Below are 6,029 nucleotides of genomic sequence, written 5' to 3' on the forward strand. Positions count from 1 at the left end.
CTTCTAAGAGTTGCCCAGAGTCACGCATAAAAGCGTATCTCTGATACCAAGTTGTGGCACCCTGTCCCACATGAAAGACTTGGTGAGGTACCCTTTGGTTTAAGACAACGCAGTGAAAATTTAAATGGAATAAGTTGTAATAACAACGTAAGCATGTATGTACCAGAAACTAAACTTCATACAAAAGGGGCTTCTCGCCCTTCATAACCTTAAAGCATTACATCGTTTAGGATACATAGGGTTAGTTGCCATAGGCAACCGACTAAGTTACAAATGAACCCTTGGCTCAATTATGAACATTCTACAAAAAGGCACAGAGTAGCTACAACGAACACTGGTGCTAAGACGGATCCTAGTCCCTTTAGTCAGAACTTGGGCGCAATTGACTCCTCTTCCTCAAGTGTCATACCGAGGTCTGAACTTTCATTAAAGTCTATAATCTTGAGAACGAAACCATAGGTAGATTAGGCAGCTATGACAAGACCGTTAATGAAAGATATTGCTATCGGAGAAGCACGTATGTGCATGGGTTGGTATCAACCTCTCTCCTGTAATCTCGGGCATCCCTAAAACCTGCCGAGGAATCACCCTCTCGAGACATGGCTCTCTCTTTATGCAAACTAGATAAAAGCTCAATAGTACTATTATGAAGATGAATTACTCATCTTCATATGATAGAAAATCTGTAAAAACCAGTATTGGGTCAAGTATCATTCTTTGCTCATAGACATTCATTTCCACCATTGCTCATAGGTACACTCTTGCTCATAGGCACACACTGAAACTTGTTGCCCCGGTGATGCTACTCTACCCGATTGTAGCTGACTCAAAAACACCAACACATGATACGCCGGGAGATCTCACATCTCGACTATCATGTGAGGCCAAATATGATATCGTTCCACCCCACTCCCCTCGAGACATTCTCCTTATTGTGTGATGTACGTGGTAACGCTTAGCGAAATGGTTTCAGAGAATTTTTCGTCCTATACCATGGTAATAGACTCTTGTTTACTCCACAGACGTACAATCACAGGTATCCAAGGCTCCTAAACAAGATATCATCATCAGTAGCAAAAGCAATTAAAAAACATCGAAAACATTGAAAGCATTAGAAATTAACGAGTAATTATAACTAGAAACATAGTGCTAGAAATATATATTTATACTTGTAGGAAAAGGGAGGAAAAGATTACATAAATGATGCAATGTCTCACATACACAACATTCACCCCATACTACCTAACACTATCTAAAAAGCTAACATACTTTCCTATGTCAAAAGTCATCTCGTTGTCTCCCTACTCCTTGCATTTTGCAACAGTCGCCTTCTCGAGCTCATAAGTGAATAAGGTCTTAAAAATAAGATCTTATCCCACGTCTAGATCTTTTAAATTGGTTGGGAATGTTAGATGTCTTTTCTAACATATCACTAACTCCAGATTTGCTTGGATAGGAGTCTTTCATCCTTGTCTTGTCATACTGTAGGATGACAGAAATAGGTGACTTTACCTCATGTTTGAATTTTCGTATGTCTTGAGCATTCCAATGGGGTGGAGTTTGTCCTGTCACCAAAAAATTAACTATGTCAGCAAACCAAGGCAAATTTTCAACTGACATTAATTATTTATCAGGAAAAAAGTCAAGGATAGGGACAGTGTGCTCATTTTCAGCAAATGTAAGCCGAGACAAGTGGTCGGCGACTACGTTTTCAGCACCCTTCTTGTCTTTGATGATAAGGTCGAATTCTTGGAGAAGAAGAATCCATCGGATTAAACGTGGTTTAGCATCCTTCTTCGACAATAAGTACTTTAACGCTGCATGGTCAGTGAAAACAACCACAAGAGAACCAAGAATATAAGTTCGAAACTTGTCTAATGCAAAAACTACAGAAAGCAATTTCTTTTCTGTAGTAGAATAATTTCTTTGGGCTCCATTCAGAGTTCTACTTGCATAAGAAATTACATGTGGGAACTTATTTCTACGCTGTCCAAGAACAGCTCCTATGGCTACATCGCTAGCATCACACATTATCTCAAAAGGGATAGACCAAACAGGGAGTTGCATGATAGGGGCTATAGTGAGCAAAATTTTCAGCTTATCAAAAGTATTTTGACAAGGGGAGGTCCATTCAAAAGCAACATCATGCACAAATAACTCACACAAGGGTTTAGAGATAGAACTAAAATTTTGAATGAATCTCCTATAAAACCAAGCATGCCCAAGAAATGATCTGATTTCTTTTACTATTTTGGGTATAGGAAGCTTAGAGATAAGCTCGATCTTAGCTTTATCAACCTCAATACCTCGTGATGAGACTATGTGATCAAGAACTATGCCTTGTTGAACCATGAAATGACACTTTTCCCAATTGAGAAGCAAATGCTTCTCTTCACACCTGGCTAAAACGCTTGTAAGTTAGTTAGACATGCATCAAAAGAACTACCAAATACTGAAAAATCATCCATGAATACTTCCAAAAAATTTTCAATCATGTCGCTGAAAATACCAAGCATACATCTTTGGAAAGTAGCTGGTGAATTACATAGTCCAAAAGGCATTCTTTTAAATGCAGAAGTGCCAAACGGGCAAGTAAAAGTTGTTTTCTGTTGATCTTCAGATGCTATTTCTATTTGATAAAAACTAGAAAATCTATCAAGAAAGCAATAGAAATCATAGCCAACAACTTTTTCTAACACTTGATCAAGAAATGGCAAAGGGAAATGATCTTTCCTAGTGGCGGCATTCAACTTCTTATAATCTATACACATTCGCCAACCAGTAAAAATCCTAGTAGGAAACAGTTCATCTTTCTCATTTTTCACAATGGTAAGTCCAGATGTTTTTTGGAATTACATGAATGGGACTTACCCACTTGCTGTCCGCAATAGGGTAGATGATTCCCACGTCAAGTAGTTTCAAAACCTCTGCTTTCACTACCTCTTTCATGATAGGATTTAGTCTCCTTTGCATCTCCTTAAAGACTTTAGTATTTTCTTCTAAATAAATCCTATGAGTGCACACAAAAGGGTTTATACCTTTTATATCTGCGATTGTCCACCCAATAGCACCTTTGTGCTGCCTTAAGACTTCCATCAGTCTCCCTTCTTGATCATGAGTGAGTTGGACTGAAATCACCACTGGGAAGGTGTTGTCCGAACCCAAAAATGCAAATTTCAGGTCATTCGGCAATGGCTTCAGCTCTAGTGTTGGGATTTCATTTGCTAAAGGCTTCAAACTTGCTGTCAATGGTGGGAGCTGCTCAATTTTTGGCCTCCATTTAGTCTCAAATTTATTTTCTGCATTAAAAACAGGAGAAACATCAATGGGAGTGTCATCAGTGATGAGATCACAAATATTTTCTAACTTAAACAACAGGTTAGTGAGCTGGTATGCCAAATATGCCTCTTCCTCAAGGATGCTTTCCAGCAAATTTACTTCTTGTACATCTTCCAAGTCTTGAGGTTGCCTACAAATATAAAAAATGTTTAGTTCAAGGGTCATGTTCTCAAAACTCAGCTTTAAAACAACACTCCTACAATTTATTAATGCATTTGAAGTAGCAAGAAAATGTCTCCCAAGAATCACAGGTGCTTGAAAAGAAGATTTTGGTGTCAAGTGAACATCCAACACAACAAAATCTACGAGATAAAAAAATTTATCTACTTGAACTAAGACATCTTCAACAACCCCTCTTGGCAATTTAATAGACCTGTTCGCTAGTTGTAAAATGATAGGAGTTGGTTTTAATTCCCCCAAAATAAGTTGCTCATAAACATTATAAGGCAGTAAATTCACACTTGACCCTAGATCTAACAATGCTTGACCAATTTTTGAACTTCCTATAACACAAGCAATTGTTGGTGAATCGGGGTCTTGATATTTTGGTGGGGTATTCCTTTTAATTATGGCACTGACCTGCTCAATAAGAAAAGTTTTCTTTTGCACATTTAATTTCCTTTTAACCGTACACAAATCTTTTAGAAACATAATATATGTAGGAATTTGTTGAATAGCATCCAACAAAGGGATGTTAATCCTAACTTGCTTGAGTATTTCTAAAATTTCAAATTGGTGTTTGTCTTTGTGCAGAGGAACCAATCTTTGAGGAAAAGGAGCAGGTACAGGACATGAAATCTTTTCAATTTCAATTTCAATTTCACTTTGTTCAACCTCACCCTTTTCAGCCTCATTTTGTACAGGTTTAGAGACCTTACTAGCCTTGTCTGAACCTTGAGCTGGAATGTTCACCACCCTACCATTTCTCAAAGTAGTGACTGTCTTTACTTGCCTTACATTTGAACTCTCAACCGCTCCTTGAGGCGACTGACTTTGTGGATTGGGTTGAGGTTGTGCAGGAAATTTTCCTTTTTCTTGATAGCTCCATGTCGTAGTAATATTTGTAAGTATGCTCCGAATGTCATTTATCGCTTGAGAGTTTTGATTGTTGATTGTTGCTTGACCTTGCATAAACTGCTGCAATGTGTTTGACAATTGTTGTACCGTCTCTTGAAGTCCTTTCTTTTGCATTGGAGGTGCTTGAATTGTGAGTTGAAAGGGTCCCGGAGCCAAGGCTGCTGGAGCTACTTGCTGGTCATTCCTCCACCAAAACTTTGGGTGGTTTCTCCATCCTGGATTGTAAGAATTAGAGTAAGGACCAGAATACGGTTTATGTATCATATTTACAGCATTAGATTGGTCCAACAATACCTCTTTGAATGCGGGGATTGTGGGACACTCATTAGTTGAATGCCCATGATCCTCACATATGCCACACTTCTCAGAATTTTTATGGACGGCATGCACTTCATTTACTTTTTTCAATTCCATGGCTTCTATTTTTCTAGACAACAAGGTTAATTTAGCACGCAAATCATCACTTCCTTTAAAGTATATTTTCCATGACCAGACCCAACTTGCCTAAACCTATCATGCACATCAGTTGTGTCTCAAGATTGAGCATTTTCAGCAAGGTAATCAAAATATTCAAATGCTTCCTCAGGCTCTTTGTCGAAAAATTCTCCATTACACATGGTTTGTACAAATTGACACATTTTAGGTGTCAAACTTTTATAAAAAAACTTATCACACGCCAATTTTCATAACCATGATAAGGACAAGCATTCAAAAGATCCTTGAACCTTTCCCAACTTTGATAAAAAGTTTCAGAATATTTTTGGGTAAAGTTCATAATTTGTCTTTTAAGTACATTTGTCCTATGTATTGGAAAGAATTTCTTCAAAAATTCAGTTTGCATTTCCTGCCATGTGCCTATGGTTCTAGGTCTCAATGAATTTAGCTACGTTTTAGCCTTATCTTTCAAAGAAAATGGAAACAACTTTAGTCTAATAACCTCCTCAGTGCATGTCCGGTCCATGAATGTAGAACAAACCTCTTCAAACTCTTTGATATGAAGGTAAAAGTTCTCAGATTCCATGTCATGAAAATGTGGAATTAATGGAATCATTCCAGGTTTGAAATAAAGGCATTCGCATTCAAAGGTTGGATTATGCATGAGGGTGTGCTAGTTCTGACAGGTTGTAAATAATCTCTAAGTGTCATGTTCTGATTCACTACTTCCCTATCATGATTCTCATTTTCAACCATGGTGCTATTAGTGTCAGAAGATGACTCAAGAGAAAGTGATGCTGAGGTAAAAGATGCTTGTGATTCTGTCCTAACCAACCGAGAAGTATGGTCCCTAGTCCAACCAGTCATAGAAACAGGAACAGAAAATAAAAGAATATGCAAGACAAACAAAAAAAATAAAGTAAGATAAAATAAAGAAGAATGTCACCCAAGCTGTGAAGAGGTTCACAGCACTACAAACGTTTTCTCAACAATATGAGAATGCTCTGATAAACACCAGCTGTCCTCGGCGACGGCACAAAAACTTGATGGCTTTATAAATCTGTCTTCCAAGTGCAGAAGCTATCAAAGTAGTACATGGATGAGTTCCATGGTCATTTCCACAGGGACAATAGTATTCATGTTGAGCAAACATATAATGAAGTGTATTTTGTGTGAGG

At 37.9% G+C, this 6,029-nt stretch overlaps 1 long non-coding RNA gene and 1 other non-coding gene across 3 annotated transcripts; one reads left to right on the forward strand and one right to left on the reverse strand.

Annotated features, from left to right (window-relative positions):
* Positions 1–1,526: 1,526 nt before the first annotated feature.
* On the reverse strand, positions 1,527–3,066 carry LOC121247168. Of its 2 annotated transcripts, none has more exons than XR_005937225.1 (3): positions 3,039–3,066; positions 2,307–2,398; positions 1,527–1,817 (listed from the first exon to the last, which is right to left on the reverse strand). It is a non-coding gene; the product is annotated as an uncharacterized LOC121247168 (long non-coding RNA). The 2 variants fall into 2 exon arrangements; XR_005937226.1 differs by having other exon boundaries at positions 2,307–2,402.
* Positions 3,067–5,102: 2,036 nt separating this feature from the next.
* LOC121247965 lies at positions 5,103–5,209 on the forward strand. Its single transcript, XR_005937365.1, has one exon. It is a non-coding gene; the product is annotated as a small nucleolar RNA R71 (small nucleolar RNA).
* The last annotated feature ends 820 nt before the right edge of the window (positions 5,210–6,029 follow it).

This window comes from Juglans microcarpa x Juglans regia, chromosome 1S (genome assembly GCF_004785595.1).
Source record: "Juglans microcarpa x Juglans regia isolate MS1-56 chromosome 1S, Jm3101_v1.0, whole genome shotgun sequence".
In the NCBI taxonomy this organism is placed as follows: Eukaryota; Viridiplantae; Streptophyta; class Magnoliopsida; order Fagales; family Juglandaceae; genus Juglans; species Juglans microcarpa x Juglans regia.